Source organism: Onychostoma macrolepis, chromosome 03 (assembly GCF_012432095.1).
Source record: "Onychostoma macrolepis isolate SWU-2019 chromosome 03, ASM1243209v1, whole genome shotgun sequence".
Classification (NCBI taxonomy): domain Eukaryota; kingdom Metazoa; phylum Chordata; class Actinopteri; order Cypriniformes; family Cyprinidae; genus Onychostoma; species Onychostoma macrolepis.
Window position 1 is genome coordinate 30369619 of NC_081157.1, and position 18127 is coordinate 30387745.

Here is an 18127-nt window from a genome sequence, read left to right on the forward strand (position 1 = left end):
CACGATGTCCCTGATTATATGTATTAGCTTTATTTAATTAAATGCACCAAGTCATAAACGATCCACAATATGATACCAGTCAAAAACACTGCCACCTAATTTGAATAGAATTTAAAAGTGAAGAATGGCTTGTTTATTTCTGAGGAGTAGCACCACTGGATGTACTGCTTCCCAACTGCAGCTCTTTCATCACAACCTCCTCTGCTCAACAAAAGACCACTGGGGAGCTCTCCACCCCTCCAGCAGCTGGGGTGAAAGGTCACAGGCTTGTTTTTGTGGAGGCCCAAGTCTGCTAGAGCGCTTGCCTCCTCTTTCCCTCCAGCCATTGTCATGCCGACAGGAAAACGGTTGCTCAGCCTGAGCCAAAAGCAGCAAAGCCGGCAGAAAAAACTCAGCTTCTCCAAAGAGAGAGGCGGGGAATGAGTGTCCTGTTTAATTCATCACTCCTGCAGTGGCGGGTTAGCCCCTCCACCCGGACTGCAGCAGCAGTCGAAGTGCTGAATAACTGACGGGGCTGCCCTACATCTGCAGCAGGGGCTCCTGGGCTCAGAGCGTGGCAGAGTGAGTCTGAGCCCGTCAGCGCTGAGACAGCAGGCAGCAGAGAGCGCCATGAGAGTGCTAGAGATTACGCTAAGAGCAGGCAGATATAGGTCAGTCAGACCCTGAGACAGGGCGGCGAGGCAGGAGGGGGGGGGCGGTCATGCTGCAGAGACATGTGGGGAGGGGTGACTGCAGTGTGCGCCACTGACCGCATGAACCAGAGTCAGTCGAAAGGTGGCTTCTGTACCTGCAGATGCAAATCTTCTTCAATGTCAAGACTCAGCATGCAGGCATTTCATTATGATGCCGAGCATCATAATCGCCTTTACCGACCCTGCTCCAGTTCAGTAAATTAAATTTCATGACACACAAAAAGGGGCGCTGGATTACAGAGCTAACATCATCTGATCAAATAAAGCTACAAGGATTCTGATAGTGTGGTGCGTGATGCAGCAGATGAGACATGCACTGAAATGCATTTATTTTTTCCTGTGCTCTTGTATGAAATTTTTTCATTTGTTTGCTAAATTTCTCCAAAACTACAGAAACAAACTCATCTACATCTTAAATGGCTTGAAGGTCGGGAAATTTTGTATTTATTCAATCTGGAAATATCATTTGACATTATATTCCTAATCAAGGGTGTTGTGACTATATGAAAAAGTAAACAAATATATCCACTTACAATTTAATGAATGATCGTCCTATCAGCGCAGCTGTCTTTCAGGCTTGCTGCTGATTGCATACACCTAATAGAATAGATAAAATAGATCTCACGGTGTGAGAGATAAGGTGATCATCCTGTGTGCAAATAAACATACTGAGACAACTGTTGGCAGTGAAAACATTACCATAGAAAAGAGAAGAGGAAAACAATGGTATGCCTACAGTATTTCGTTTCACTACATATTTCTAAGATATTGTGAGACCCAAACATCTGAGCCCTCTGGTGAAAATACTTCTATTTTGCCTTTATGTTTTCATGATAGCAGAACCTGAGCAAGATTGTCTGAAACCTGATGACCATGCGCTGAATGATTTGAGATCCAAAGAGCATCTTGAGCTTCAATGGAAGAACATCTGACCTTCCTTACAGTCACGTGATCAATGTCCCTAATTTACTTATTAGAATCTGAAATAATTTACATTTACATCATAATGTTTCTTTGAAGTGTATTTAATTGGCTGTACTTGTAATCTAATATAATCTAATCAAGATGGCAAAGTCTGTGAGCATTGACTGCATCACCATATGTGCATTAAGACTGGCAGGACCTGTGTTTATGGTGTGGGCTTGGTGGTTATGGCTTCTGAGTGGAACCAGGCTGTTTAATGTGATGCTGAGTTTATGCCTTCAACCCTGGTATCTGAATCCAGTGGTGTGGGTGATCTGTTAACAGTTCCCTCCTGTGAACTCCCCCCACCACCTCCTCCGGATCAGCCTGCACTCCCCCGCCTGCAGAGCCCATTAGAAGCCCCACATGAAAGCCTCTGAATGGGCTCTTTCAGATTAGCACTGATCCCACATTGTTTATGTAGAGTAATTAGGAGCACACAGGAAAGCCTGGAGGTTAATTACAAAAGACTAGATTACAGTCATATCTCTGTCATGTCTAAACAAGCAATGCACTACAATGCTTTCGGAGACCCCAAACTAATTTTCTTGTTGCATTCTCTGTTTTATGTTTTGCTATTTCTATAGAAACTTAATGCGAGAACTGTGAAAGTGTGAGATTTCTGTGCTAAAAAAAGCGTGAGATTTATGCGAAACTAACATCACAATGCAGAAATGTTTGTCTGCCAATGGTCTGCAAAACAGGTCCTGGCCCAGTCACACTTTGCATTGCAAAAACACTCAAACTAAATAAAAGTACGGTGTTTACACATTTAGGAGAAAATTACTAATAAAGTTGAAGTCTATGAATATGAAATTAAGATCAGGAAAATTACACACATCATCACCAAGACAGAAATTTGGTACTGTAAGATGACCCTGACAGGAAACAGCACTCATATACCAACATTTCAATATCTTTTCCTATTTTTAATACATTCAACATGATACCCTACTGCTAAGGCATTGTTCACCCCAAAAAAAAAAAGGAAAATTGTACTCCCTCTTATGTCGCTGCAAACCTGTAGGACTTTCTTTCTTCTGCAGAACATAGAATATTCTGATATTCTGAAGAATTCTGCTAACAAAATTTTGGTTGTCATAGACAAAAAAAAATAACACAGACATTTCTCCAAATATCTTCTTTTATCTTCCACAGAAGAATAGCATTAGGGGGAGTAAATGATGACAGAATTTACATTTTTTGGGTGAATTGTCCCTTTTACATGACTGGCAGTTCCTCATTACATCTGAGTATCAAGTGAGACCCACTCCCCCAGTTTTCACTCACACACAGCAGATTTTACGGATGAATGAAATGGGAGAGGGTCACATCAAACAGGTCTGCACCACAGAACAAATAAAACACAAATCTGCTCTCCTCCTTGGCCCTGGATCCCCTTACACACTGCCCTTGGCTCCATTGATCTTCATGCTCAAAGTGCGTCAGATGGATAGGGAACAGGATCTGAGGAGCTGGAATGCATGTCCTTGCAGCTGCTGATATGATAGAGCTCAAGGTCAGGCCATCAGTGAAACACAAACAAAAACCTTTAACAGTTAGTTGATGCACGATGTGTCATCATTAAGAAAAAAAATATATATAAATATATATATGTATATAAAAACATTAGGCTAAGCTCCATAACTGATAATAAATTACAGAGCAATCACAATGTCTGACTGAACCAGTTGTCATACTGACATGGTTTCTTTTTGGGTGCAGCATTACGTGGATGTTGTGGCGGTTTGGGGCTCTGCTGCGCCATCTACTGACCCATTAGTGAAACTGCATCATATATAATAACTACTGCCAGGCCACACGTCTGAATAATACATGGGACCCAAGAAGAATTTTGACTCGAGTCACACACAAAAATGTAAAAATGCAATATCAAACCAAGTGAATTTATGACAGCACAAGCACACTTTTCAAACAAAACATTCCACAATTCATGTTTTTATAGATATCGAGTGAATAAACAATTGATATATGTTAATCAAAATTAAGTCATTTTGTGAAAGAAAAAAATGAAGCTGGTTCTGAGGAAAGGTCTAGAATCATTTATTTCAGATGCCATTTGATGTGATTATGTAATCTAGTGTAAAGCCATTCATGTTTAGAGTGGCACTTCTTGGAAAAGCTGTAAATACATATATAAAACTATTGTTGGATAATCACACTAAAATATTGTTTTGCATACGGTAATTTAAATATATATACAGCAAGTTGTTACTGCATGTTAATTCTGTAATATCAAGCAGTAATATCTATAGCATTGTCTGTCATTCATGCTGTGAATTAAGACTATGGCTATTTAAGGTATAACTGAAAGCTTTCATATCATGTGCTCATCTAAAGATTTCCGCTGGCTTCCCTCCCCCTCTGTCTTCACTCAGCTCTCTGTCTCCACAGGGTAAATAAGGTATTTTATATGCTAATGATATGCTCTGGTCCAACAAAGAGCTTCTGCTCTCATGTGGGGCCGACTCTTTTGACCATTCACAACCAGCTGTTTGCTCTCTTTCTCCACACATATTGGCCCAGTTGTAAGAAATTAAATTAAACTAAATATTTAAGAACCAGATTCTAGCACCTCTAGGAGATTCCACTGAGATGGTATTTAAAAAACCATGCTTCGTTTATTGAAGGTGTCTTTTCAACATTGTGTTGTTTTAACACTGTCATGAATTAAATGATATTATCATTGACACTGATGCCAGTCAGAGACTCTTATCAAGTGTCATACTCTTTATATGTGGGGACACATGCCATCTGTTCAGAGTGATGTTTCATTAACATCTGGCACAGATGGCACAACACACACATACACTACTGATATCTGCAAGGTTCATGTCCATTGTCTCATCTTGGCAAACACTCTATGGAAAGCTAATTGTTTACTGTGAATCTGTTCCAAAATTCACACTTCAAAATAAAGGTTCTTTATTGGCGTTGATGGTTCCATAAAGAGCCTTTAACTTAAACTTTATATTTCCATTGCCAAAATGGATCTTCTATGGCATTGCTGAACCTTTATTTTTAAAACTATTTATTTTTATTTTTTGTTAAATTCTATGGTAAAATGGATATGAAAATATGAATAAAATGTCAAAATATTTATGATTTAAGCCTATACGATGTCCCAAAACAATTAACCAGCCCACAATGTCTTTGTGCAGCCCACCCATACTTTCCACATATATCAGAAAGCAGTGGAGGTGACCAGAGGCCAGCTGTAGGCCTGTAGGTTGAAGCTGGTGGAGGAAAGGGGCCTGCAGGCACCACCCTTTCATCTCATGCTGAGCCAAGTCTTTGTGATCTGAGATCCTGCCTCACCACTGCCCATCTGTCCAGCTCCCAACAACACACATTCTCTCATTCATTAGTCAAACAGCAATCTGTTTACCATGGCACACATCTACCTGGCTCCAGTCCATTTGTGTTCTCATCACATCCCATCAGAGAAACAATATTTGGTTGAAGGGAAGAAGACCTGAGTACTAAAAAAAATGAGCACAGCCAGTCTCCTTCTATATAAGCTGATGGTTTACGAAATATAGGTCAAATGTGAGTGTGTGTGATTGGAGAAACAGGCATTTTGGGATGAATCATGCAATAAATGCTTTGAAGTAAAAAAAGTCTGCCACCTATCTGTGGAGAAGTGGTAATGCCAGAGTGCAGCTTTCTCATGAATTAAGAAAGAGAGGTGCTTTACTAGAGACATGGACAATTATTACTAGAATTTTACCTGTTATAATATCTTGTCAGGAATAAAAAGTGCTGAGATACTCAATTGAGTATACCGTGTCAAATCAAAGTATCTTTCTAAAACATACTTGAAAGTAAAAACATTTCATACTTTTAACAGTGCAATTTACGAGCATTTGAATTTAAGAAGTAAACCTTTTTCTTAGTTTCAGATTAGACTGATGAAAGAAGGAAGTTTTCTCAAGATGCACTAAATCTAACTATATTCTCAGTGTCCTATAAGGCTCCAAAACACCAAATTAAGTTAATCTGAAACATGCCTATAAAAACTATAAATTCAGCAGCAGACATTTTTAAATGTGACTGTTGAGTTAGATTTGCTCATCCTCAAACATGGTTATAAGTACAATTATTTGCTTAGGTGAAAGACTAATATTTGTGACTAATAGTTACTACTCTAAAATGAACTGACCTAATTGGTAAAGTAATTAAAGATGATATGAAATTCACCCTGTTTTCTAAATTCATGTAATTGACCTTGCTGTGAACAATTTATTCATGCACGTTTAATTTTTTTAATCTTATGTTTAATCATAATTTCATAACCACCCAGTTAAACATCAGACTTTTCTCTGGTGACGTATACCAAACTTGATCAATCATTTAGTCAGCTTAAACCCTTTATAACAATTGACTCTGAATACACATTCAGATCTGCCTCCTTCAAATCAACAGAATCAATGGACAGAACCAAGTCTTGGCCTACATTTTTTCTTTTTCAACAAACCACTACATATGACACAATATGAAAGAAAATATCTGTTGCTACTCAAATGAAACTTCAACACAGAGTTGATAAATTAGTTCCATGTTTTCTGAGATTACACTTGACTACATTTGTGATTTGCTGTTGCAAATCTGCTTGTTATCTTGACAAGAAATGCTCCCTCTTTAATGATTTTGCTCAAGATAGCTTCCGTGTTCCTCACAGATATTAATCACTGGAAACACGAACAGATATTTGAATATGGTAAATGTGTTATTTCAACATGCTCTTCCCTTGAGCAGAACACCTGACCCAAATACTCCATCCGTTATGGAAATTTCATCTCTTTTTGGAAGCCTTAATGCTCACAGTACTGGTTATGTGGCTATAGCTGGTCATACACATTTTTCATCATATCTGTAGACTGATTCCTCATTCTGGCCTCCTGGAACTCAGACTGAGAAAGAAGAAATGAGGAGCAGAGAGACAGAGACAGTGAAAAGAGAAAATAGAGAGAGAGAGACAGAGGGAAAGACAGGATCAAAATTTCCAGACGTGTTTTGCCAATCCCTGCTGTCAGCTTTCAATTGCCTTTTTAGGCATTGCAGCATGCATTAAAGGCATAGGTAGGACGAGGGTAGTGCTTACCTGTAGTAAACACACTGGTCAACAATGGGACACCTAATTAGATCAGGGGATTCTTGTGGCTTCCCCCATGCTTCATTCACACAGTCTAAAAGTAAAACAAGGTGGCAGCTAATTGGTTGGGACTGCTGGCTCCAAGTGGGAGACCTGTCTGTTGTTACCTGGCCTGTGCTTCTGCCTCTCTCTTTACTTGGGTGCCCCTCCCATCATGCCCAAACACTGGATTTCCTTTTTAGGGCATAGCTGTCACAGACCTGGAGCAGGCTCTGGATTCCCTTTGCTTCCTTTCTTATTCAGTTCACTCTGTTTCCTTCTTTATCCCTCTCTTCCTGTCAGAATGTGCCAAATTTTCTTTGTTTATCAACAAGCATGCTACCAAACACATTCCATAACACAGTAACAACTCATGATATTTGATGCCATTTTTAGAATTGTATTTAGACTTCTCTGATTGAGAAGCTACACTGGCACAGTAAGCTGCTTTAATCATCAGAAGTTTTTTCTTCCAAAACACTAAACAGAAACAAAACCCCCCCAGATACATAAAAAACAAAACAAACAAAAACCCACACCTATGAACTGCAAAATAATGGTGTGTTCAAGTCATGTCAGAAAGGATCGTATTTATGAGTTGATCACACATGAACGTCACCACAATGTCACAATTACGAGTGAGTTTCCGAGATGAGAGCGTGTCGTTGAGATAAGATGGACACAAAGGATGCGGCATCTGTAGTTGTTGGTTAATTTGTTAAAATGTATGAAATTACTATTTTTTACTTTACAATAAAACTAGTTGCATGTACAAAATTTATTGAACAACGTACAATTACAAGATCATTTACAATATCATATAATTTCAATTCAGTTTATATCTTTAGACAATTTAAAAAAACATAAAAAGCAAAAACACATCCGATGCACAAATTTATTCATAATTTTGCAGAAGTAGAGTTTAAAAACCTTGCTGCATTTTTGTAAAAAAACATCTTGCTCTGACCAAAGTGATCTGCACCTGACATCATAATTGCAATTTCCCCCAACTTATAAAATACAAACATCCCAGGAGGAATACACCAATAGTCCTGATGCCAGTGTGAGCAATAACAAAAGATTTAGAAGTCATTTAATCTAACATGTAATCATTTGATGATTCTGAAAGTAAATCACAGACATTCAGAGTAAACATGATTTGATTACGATTTTTCAAGTGATTAAATCAACAGTTTTTCTGTAACTGTCACAATAAGTGGAATGATATTATTTGGGATAAATGGCCACCCTGTTTAAGGGGCTGAAGGAGTGAAAACCACTATGATCAAAAATGCCACCAAAACACAGTTAGATTGGTACAGGAGGAGGAAGTGTTTTCTATAACCAAGAAGAAACAGACTGCAGCAATCATAATGGAGATTCCAGTCTGAAGTACACCTATAAAATCAGTGTACATCAAAATGTGAGTGAAATGTACAGAACTATTTCTATAAACTTCTAGAAATAGACTGCCACTGCATTTACATAATTTGTAATCAAACCAAACTTATCAAACCATTTCTTTGTAAACAAATTATGTTGTTTCATCAATACTCAACAAGAAAACTCTCTTGACTGTACTTGACCCTGCAAATGAATATTCAATTTAAACATTCATCACCTCTGTCCAGACTTTACATGACAATGTTTTTCCAGAGTGTTCTTTTTCCTTTCTATCAGGCAGCAATATTTAGACTCAAAAGCAGGTGTAGTGACGTCAGCCCTCATCCAGTAAACAGAGCATCAGCCAGTCAGTCGTACATAAAGAGTAGTGGTGGGATGGGCACACTGCATGAACACAGACCCTCCCAGACTCAGCCTGTAGGGGGAAAAATAGCTTTTTCCATGGCTTAGCAAGATTATTGCTGCAGTCATGGTACCCTTAAAGGCCTCTGACTGACCCTCTGTTGCCTGCGGCAGTTGGCTTGGCTGTGTTTTTAGGGAGGTGGGAGAGAATGAAATGCTGCTGAAAGAGAGGGGATCAGGGTGGAGAGGCTTCCCAGTTCAGAGGCGGAGCTAAAAGAGAGAGGCCAGGCATAGGGCCAGACAGAATACTAAGCATCTCAATTTCAATACCCCATAAAACAGCAGAGCCCCGAAAAACAGGCGCGCCTCCCTCTTTTTGAATTGTTCATGCACTGGAAAGAGGAAAGATCCTATGCTTCCCAGAGAAGGCGTGTGAAAAGCTGGTTGCATTACAGTCAAAAAGTAGGTCACAATATGGAAGATTCAGCTTTAATAAAGTCTGAATGTGAATAATTAACGCCATTAAATCCAGAATGACGTGAATCAAATTAGCTGGCTTAAAATGCTAATTCCCCACTTGAATGCACGATTCCTGAATTGCAAGTCAGTGAGTTTTAAAGCATTCTAAATATCAGCAGGCTTTATGTTCACTTTGCTGCCTCATTACATGGTTAACAGGCCCGAGTCTTCCAGCTGTGCAAAACCTGCATTATGTAACATGAGGAAAGGGGGATGTTATTCCTGACCTACATTCTGTATGTTGGGAATGCCTGCACTGAGCAATGTCGTGAACTATAGTCCTCACGTTCAGTCTGTTTTTAAACACAGTTTAGTCACCTTAATCAGCATTTGGGAGCCTTCAAAACAAAGATCTTATTTTTGGATCCATGAAGGTATTTTTCTTATGTTCTACATTTTTAATAAAAACACTAATAAGGTTAAAATTAGTGCTGTCAAATGATTAATCGTGATTAATTGCATCCAAAATAAAAGTTTTTGTTTACATAGTATATGTGTGTGTACTGTGTATATTTATTATGTATATATTGTATATTTATAAGTATATATATAAAATACACACCCATGCATAAGTTTATATATGAAATATATTTATAAATAACATAAATTATATAAATATATACACATGTAAATATTTTCAAAATACATACTTTATGTATGTGTATTTATATTTACATAAATATACACAGTACACAGATATATTATGTAAATAAAAACTTTTTTTTTTGGATGCGATTAATCGCGATTAATCATTTGACAGCACTAGTTAAAATATACATTTCCCAAGATGTTTCTAAATTCTGTACACTTTGCTCACATACGTTAAATGGTTAATGCACATTTGAGTGGCAGTTGACTGATACAAGGGCTTAACTCTTAATTACAGGGTCATCAGGGTCAGCTTTCCATGAGCCAATAAGATTTAGTTACATAAGAGCTGCAGGTAATTCTAGTGGTGCTCAGGGAACGTCTTGCTGTGCCTCCATGAAAGTAGACTTTGACATGGGCAAGCATTCACCCAAAAACCACTGTTTCATCCCACAATGTCAAGTTGATGATTACCATGCCTATGGGCTCAACCATACCCACCCTAACAAAACTTTTGAGTCAAGAGTCATGGGCACAGTCTATAATTTTCCTCTCTAAAGAACAGTTGTGGCGCTGGGCAGTGAACACACCGAGACCTAAACATAATTCAGACTGGATCTTTATTGACAAATGTGGTCACTCACTTTTGTTTTCTCAGCCAAAGGGAGGGGGGAAATCTTTTGTGTCCCTCAATCTTAAACATGACACTGGTTCAGTCAATAATCAACAAATAGCAATCTGCCGAGAGGAATTTACCACCTCGTAAACCAAAGGAAAAGCTGCTGTGGCCACATCCACAAGTATATGGTTCTGCTACAGCACAATGACATTTTCTCTCGCAAATCCAGCTGAAGGAAGTGACCCCGAACTCCTTTAAAGATCTCAGCCTCTGAAAATCAATTAGCATATTATGTCATGGAATTTTGCTTGAGAAAAGGGAAATCAGAAAGAAGTCAGAGCTTACAAGGCAAGAGTCGCACGTCTTCAGAGCCCAAGTAAAACACAAGCTGAGTGTGCAATGAATGAGACGCATGCTTTGATGACTAAGTTTGGCAATCACTACCTGCTAGTCCTCTCCATATATGGAGGCTGAGAAGTTGAAGATAAAGCTAAGCCCTGCCCATCAGCTCTCTACTCGTAATTGTTTGCTGTCTAAACAGTGTAAGGAGGGGCCGAGCATGAGAGTGACGGTGCGAGCATGAGAACGTGTGCGTGTTTGGGAGCGGTAGATTAAGAGTAAAAGTGAGAGAGATTTTGAAAATGAACGAGAGACTGTTGATAATATATCTGGCTTAATGGACTGTGTCAAGCATTAATGTGTGAAAGTGTAATGTGAGCGAATGATGTTGAGAGAACATGGCAAAGCACAGAGAGATGAAATCAGCTATCTAAAGTTGAGACATCATCAGTCATCGTTGCCCTGCCAAGGCTGACTATATATGGATATGACCTCGCTGTCATTATTTAAAACCACTTCCTTCTTACTCATAGTGAGGCAGATTTGAAGGCAAACCTTCAGTTTTTCACTAAAGAAACGAATGAGGAACACTGTTGCTTTAACTCAAATAAACAAAACAGAAATCCAACTGTAACCTATAGGAACCTACTACAAACAAATATCAGAAACATTTCTGTATATTGTGAAGGTTGAATTTACATCAACTACTCAAATATGCAAGCATGTGTGAAGGAAAGAGACTCACATTGTGCAGTTCGAAACTGCAGCAAACCAAAAGTAAAAACTTCTTTGTTTAATTAAAACTCCCCAGCATCTCGGACCAAGCGCTGCTTCATTCATTAGGCCTAGAAGTTTCAATCTGATTTCCATGAGAAAGTCCCATGTGACAAGGGCCTTGAATTCTTGACATTGTTACCATGTGACACACTTAAAGATTTCCTTTTATGGCGGTTGCTGTTACATCGACCAGAGGGCGAGGCCTAACACAGCCAAAGTGCACAAACCGTCTACAGTAAAAGCCCTTGAGGAAATAAATATGAAGAATCCTTTTGTGGACAGTTAGAGGAAAAATGCAGCACAAGCCAAGCTGAATATCTTGTTATGTTGTATCTTATCTCTCTGCATGAAAATTCTTCACATATCTGGTGATGTCAAGGTTTCCTATCATACGCAATTATATCATCCTGTGTATGAAAACATTTTACTTTTACAAAAACGTAATTATAAATTATATTATATTACACTGTGTTACATGTACATTACTTGTAGAATATTGTACATTTACAAAAGCCACTCTTTCCGTTGGCTATTATTCTGAGCTTTGCGCCACACCTGAGCCAAAACAGCTCCCAAATTGCTCTACAAGAAAGGACTTGTCTATTTCTTTCACGTTGCACAGTCAGTGCATTTCAACTCACTGAAAATAAGGTAAAGACTCGCAAGGATTGTGGCAAAAGGTTACAAACAGAGCAGACTTCAGAAAACCTTAGTTTGGTTTTCCTTTCGATTGCTCATATTTTAAACACAATGTTATGCTAAGCTAAGTCCCAAAATGATTGTTTATTTCTTTTTTCAGCATTACATTAATGAGTGATGCACATACAAAACAACTAAACAAATAAATGCCTTCTGGTAGAGGGAATTAAATTAATTTTAAAAATCAGATAATACAATTAGACAATAAACATGGTCTTTATAAGATCTTAACTAATTCTGCTAAAAGTAATAAAGCACCCATATAAGGTGGGCAGCTGTTTACAAAGTAATTTTAAAAAACCTATTTGTGTGCTCTAATGTTGTCTTTTACACATCAGTGAGAGTGAGGAGAGGAGTACATTGCACACTGAACAGCAAGCATGTACTACTCAGCTGTACATTCCTGAGTTGGCTACACTCTCCCCACACCAGAATATTTGAATGTGATTTCCTGTGCAAACTTGCAGAAGCAATGACATCCCTTAAAAATTCACTTCCTGTAAGACATGCGTAGGTCATTCCCTTATTTGGCAACTAACAATGGTCTTTGGTTTTCATGCTGTGGAATTTGAATCTTTTAAGGAAGGAGCTACATTTCAATGAGCATATTTACTTGACTGGGTCAAATGTGAATCTGCTGAAACTCAAAGTTAAGAAAATCTTTGTAGATGACATAATTGTTTAGTAGTTAATTAGGTCAGTGCTATTGGTTAGACTGGAAGGTTTTGTGCACTGATGATCCAAACATAGGTCTCTGCCAATATTACTGCTGGAGCTGGGCCTTGGTACAACTCACTCAGTCTAGCCAAAGATGTTGAGAGTGCCACACCTAATCAGTTTCACATAGGCATCACTCAGGAATGGCAGATATTTCATGCACAAGAGACATTAATATGAAACTCTTGAGAATAAAAGGTCTGATGAATAGGGTAATGACAAAATGACAGCAAGCTTTCATTACAATATTTAGATAAAGGTTCCGGTGTAGTCAACATGACTGGCATGATTTGCAGACACTAATCTGTCAATTTCTTCTAAGAAAACCAGAGCTTTCATGAGCTGACCTTGCTGAAATATTGTTCAAGGATCATTTCAATCTTGCATTAAATGTATGCTTGACCAAGTCTCATGAATGTTGAAACCGCTCCCTGATATGTAAAATTCTACTATGATGCAGGGTCTCTTTCCTGCTAGCATTACTCAACTTCCTGTAGCAGGCTTAAGCGATGCTGCTTGGCACAGTAATCTCTCCCATGCTGGTTTAAAGGCTGACTGAGTCTGGAGTGTGGATGTGCATGTCTGACTCATTGCAGGGCCAATCCCTGCTCAGTCCTCCTCTCACGAGCAGACAGATGGTGGAGGGTAGATTAGCAGGCCTAGGGTCCTGGTCGAAAAGCAGATATTGCTAGAAACTGACCGATATGGTAGTACCATCTCACAGGCCCCTTCGGCTCTGGGTAAATCCCAATGCATTTGGAGAGGAAAATTGCAGGCCACACATTAGTGGAACTAAATGCATTAATCCTACATTCCAGTATGTCAACTGATCATAAGCATGCATTGACAATGCATGGGCTTACAATGGTAAATAGGCATTTTATGCAATCTCTGAAGAAATTCTATCAATATAAGTTAAGTATATCTCAATAACAGGGAATCAGTAACATTTTTAATCTCGTTAATAGCCCCTGTTAGCAGTAGTCAAAGTGGGGTGGGGTGTCAATCATGGACTATTTTTAAATGACTCAAAAGTGATTTGTTCATTTTTTTGTGACTACCCATGCTTAACATCCTTTCGTTCATGAACAAAATGCCTCAGGTGAACTAATTAATTCTGTTTACTGCACACAGTGTATGTGGCTGTCAAGTGATTAAAGAACGAAGACCCAGTTGAGTGGTCAAGTAGTCATCAGTCATTTCTCATGATTTGTCTTTGGCTTCATTCTCATGATTTTCTAACCCGGAATATGATGAAAGTTTGCACAAATAGACATATTGACATGGACATCAGGTAATTTGGATATTGGAAAAAAAATAAATAACTCATAGCTCAAATAAACAAAATGACTTGAATAAAGTTTCGCTTATCTTCCTGAATGAGATTCAAAGATCCAAGACATTAAAATGATCAGATTTTTACATCACTACAGTGAGTAGAACTTTAAAAAAAAAAAAAAAAAAAAGAGAGTGCATCATGTACACTGTAAAAAGTGAGTGTAATTATAACTGTAAAATATTGTAAAAACGCTACAGAAAAAAAAGTGTTAATAGGTTAACAGTAAGTTCCCGTTCTATATGTATAATGTAAAAGATCTAACCAGACATCTCTTGTAATTTTACAGTACAATACTGTTAATTATACCATTTTTAGAAGTAAAAAAAGAACAAATCAATGTATAATTTAGTCAAAAACTGTAAACTGATATTCCCAGAATTCCCTGCGTGACTCCACATTTGAAAGTATTTTGTTTAAATAATCATGTTTCTTAATAGTTTTTGTTATCAGTTATGTACATTTGGGTTTTAAGTTACATCTTCTATTGTTTGCTTAAAGTTTATTGCATTATTTAAGTGTCATGTGTGTTACCATAAAAGTGTTTTGTATTTGTGTAAATGACTCGGTCTACCTTCTATATATTATATACTTCAGCTTGCGGAAAAGCTACTTTTGATGAACACTGATTCTTCACATGGCTTCCTCTTTTACCACCTGCTTTATTTTGGTGGTTGTCAGTATATGTTAAGGGTACAAAACAGATTTCAGTAGCAGGAGAAACGTTGTTGAATTTGTATTTTCTTGTTTGTAAATTACAGTTTTACACTGTAAAATTTACAGTTTGTTCTGTAAATGTGTTTAGAGTTTTTCTGTATTTTCTACAAAATTATTCTGGCACATACAGCAGGCAAAATTATTTTGTAAAAGCTATGGAATTTTTTTTTTTACAGTGTAAACATTACAGGAAGGTGCCCAAATGCACCATCAAAAGGATTTCACCCAATAATTTAAAATTCCGTATGACTTCATTTCTTCTGTGGAAAACAAAAGTAAAAACAATTTGTCTGAATGTTCTGAAGAACTGTTTTTGACCACAGAATAACTGTTTTGAACCCTAATGACTTTCATTTTATGGGAAAAAACAGTTCTTCAAAATTCTCCACAAAAGAAATAAAGTTATACAGGGTTAGGTCGACATGAGAGTTAAAAGTACCAGAATTTTCATTTTTGCATGACCTATCCCTGCTCTAAATGATGAATGGCAACAAACCCAGCCTCAACAGGTATGCAGAGCTATATGTTTGTCAACCGTATACATGCAGATAGCCATAAATCGGACCTGTGGTCCTCTACCCATTATTACAGCAAAGAGGAAGTGAAGCTTTGGTATGGTAAGAAAGGACACAGTCACAACTGTTATACTGAGGAACACAAATGAGGAACAGTGTGTTTTTTTCTCGGTCAGTATCAAATCCTGTTGCATATGGTTTGACAGCATAAATGAAGATACAAAAGATTTCTCTGTCAGCAAAAGTTCAGCTCAGAATCACTTCGGAACATTATTTGGTTGAATATAACCCCCCCATAAATGCATCTCAAATCAACCATTACTGCATAATACTTGAGTCAGAAAAGTGTGTAATTTGTTTACATGCATATAAGGAGATGGACGAGTACATATGAATCCATTTGGGTCATAAAGAGGGGGGATAATCCAAACTCTAGACTAAGAGGCCAGCTGGCAGCATGTGACTTCCTTTCTAGCTTGAGTATCTGACCTTGCACACCAAGCAACAAAGTATAAGTGAATCTAAAATCAATCGGTGGTCCGTCTGCTATTTGCGGGGGGCAAATTTTGGCCTTCTGCTGTGCTTCAATGCTTGTTTCAAGATGAAGAGTGTTTCTGTTCAACTCTTAAAAGCGTGGAAGAACAAAAGAAAAGGTCAGTTTAGTGATTGGGATAGTATATTGCTGAACTGAGGGAAATGATCAGTCAGACAACAAACTTCTAAATGCAACAGATTTCACAAAAACAACACACACCCAGAAAGTGGTCCTTTGAGAAGAACTTCGTAATTACGTTTCTTATCTTGTTTCAAGTGTTGCTTTGGTATCAGAAACAAGATAAAAACTTCAGCATTCTCAAGTACAATGACATTATCATGGTGATAACCCACAACATAATTGTTATTGCTCTGGACGTCTTATGTCATGGGGCAAAGCTGAACATCATTAGGATAGTACCTTATTTAGAGATGAATGGGAACGCTGAAGTGGGGGAAGGCAGGCTGCTATCAGGGAAGGGTGGTGGTCCTCAGGGGAACTATGGACTCACAAAAGCACATCTGCTGTAACAAGACCCCAGTCCAATCTACAAAAGTTACAAAGAGAAGCATGGCTGTTCAAAGTAAAAATACTGACTGCATTGGAAGATGCATGTCACATCACATCAATCACAGTTTGGTGCCTAGTTACTATTTGCTTATCTTACAGCAACTTGTGTGTTTATGAGGGGGGATGGACGTTTGACATTCTTTGAAAAAGAAAAAAATGCTGGGGGATGGGAGGAATAGACCATATTGATGAGTATATGTCCTGCTTGTAGATAAAATACTTTTAGACCTTCTTACTTTTGGGCTTATATACAGTAATTATTATCTCAATAAATCTTTCAATGTCATGCATGATTTAGTTGCTGATGCTAAAATTTTAATACAAATAAGTTATGTTTGTTGTGCATTGTTTGAGCCATAACTTATACTCAACTTTTGATATCTAAGGATTCAATTCGGAGAAACTCATTACATGTATTTTACAGGAAAAGTGCTCAAAGCTTCAAAAGGGTCCTGTTAAATATGTTGTAAATGTACTGAAGACGAAAAAAAACCCCATTAATATAAGCCACAAAACCGCACTATCCTTGATATCAGCAGGAGATTTTGACATAATCAGCTGTTTTTGTTTATAACTGCCATTGAAGGCCATGTGCATTACTCCCAAGTCACACATTAAAGAGTCACATGTAGCTTCCCAACATCACTGCTGTTCAAGCACAGCCTTTTATCTATTATTCAAACTGTGGCAACATCCGAAATATGCAATAAATATTTTTTATTTAACTTAGTTGAACATGAACGCCTACGCTGTTTTCTTATCCAAAGGAAACAATGTTTTCAAGATTTCTTTATTATTATAAACCTCTCCAGCGAGTTAATTTGTCTGTGCGGCTATCAATACCGTGTAATATATTTTTGACTGAGAAACCAGCCTTGCCTTGAAACATCTACATCATTTCAATGGTCAAGACCAAGAAGTGAATGCTAACGGTTGAAGTCATGTCTAATATAAACCTGGGTCAGGCCCACTTACAGCCCTCAACAACTACTATCTCTCCCTTTATCATCTTTATCACGTAACATGCACACACCTAAGCACATACAAAATATTACTCCTGTGAATTTTGCGTAGGCAACTCACAATTACAGGAATGCAAGCCTGATTCATTCCAGGTTTCACTGCACTCTCATTGAAAACATTACCTAATGAACTCAAGACCAGCTAAGTTAGCTGCTTCTCTACAGTGTACAGTCATATCACTTTGCTATCCTCATTTCAATGAAAAATGCCCCTATTTAGCATAGAGAAGTACTTGGTAGATAACCACACATAAGTAGTATGGTATTATTGTGAATACAATAAGAAGTAAAAGACCTACAGAGCTGCTGCTGTGTTAGACTGTAAACACAACACAGGATCAAGGAGGTGTCCATCACTATGATGACCAATACTAGCACTTGTAACCTTTGCACAGACTTTTTTTGAAAGACTTAAAACAGCCTTGCTGGCGTTATCACAACAAAATACGAGAATACGGAAAGCAACGTATTAAAACTCGCAAACAAAAAGAGCCATTTTGATCAAAATCGCCTAGGCCTGGCTCTTCATATAGTCTAGCTTCCCCTTCCTTCGCTCTCAAGTTGCGAGAAGCAAGTGTAGCAATGTGCACGCGACAGCCGGGTGTGTGACGCTGGACC

At 38.0% G+C, this 18127-nt stretch overlaps 1 long non-coding RNA gene across 2 annotated transcripts; it reads right to left on the reverse strand.

Annotated features, from left to right (window-relative positions):
* Positions 1–1490: 1490 nt before the first annotated feature.
* On the reverse strand, positions 1491–18107 carry LOC131537018 (uncharacterized). 2 transcript variants are annotated; one of them, XR_009270158.1, is made up of 3 exons: positions 17809–18103; positions 16338–16464; positions 1491–3154 (listed from the first exon to the last, which is right to left on the reverse strand). It is a non-coding gene; the product is annotated as an uncharacterized LOC131537018 (long non-coding RNA). The 2 variants fall into 2 exon arrangements; XR_009270159.1 differs by lacking the exon at positions 1491–3154 and adding an exon at positions 15263–16006 and having other exon boundaries at positions 17809–18107.
* Between the last annotated feature and the right edge of the window lie 20 nt (positions 18108–18127).